Genomic DNA, 585 nt, shown 5'->3' on the forward strand with positions numbered 1-585 from the left:
CGGTGATGCCATCCAGCCATCTCATCCTCTGTCGTCCCCGTCTCCTCCTGCCCCCAATCCCTCCCAGTATCAGAGTCTTTTCCAATGAGTCAACTCTTTGCATGAGGTGGCCAAAGGACATAATTCAATCCAAAGTTCTCCAATGTGGAGAAAATGTATGTTGAATCTATTATGTGAAAATTGAGAAAAGGTGATAACAAAAGTCTAAAAACGGAGTAGGAAGTCTGTGTATATTGACCACAGAGGAAAATCAGGTTGTGCTCTATAAAACTGAGGTGAGAAATTAAGAAACAGAAAACATTCAACAGTTCTAGAATTGCACCATGAAGGTTGAGTGTCAGAGAATTGATATTTTTGAACTGTGGTGCTAGAGAAGACTCTTGAGAGTTCCTTGGACAGCAAGGAGATCAAATCAGTCAATTCTATAGGAAATCAACCCTGAATATTCATTGGCAGGACTGATGCTGAAGCTGAAGCTTCAATACTTTGACCACCTGATGTGAAGAGCTGACTCACTGGAAAAGACTATCAAAGATAGCAGCCCCTGCTCACTGCAACTGGAGAAAACCCACATGCAGCAAAGGA

The sequence above is a fragment of the Bison bison genome, unplaced genomic scaffold (assembly GCF_000754665.1).
Source record: "Bison bison bison isolate TAMUID 2011002044 unplaced genomic scaffold, Bison_UMD1.0 scf7180017864365, whole genome shotgun sequence".
NCBI classification, from domain to species: domain Eukaryota; kingdom Metazoa; phylum Chordata; class Mammalia; order Artiodactyla; family Bovidae; genus Bison; species Bison bison.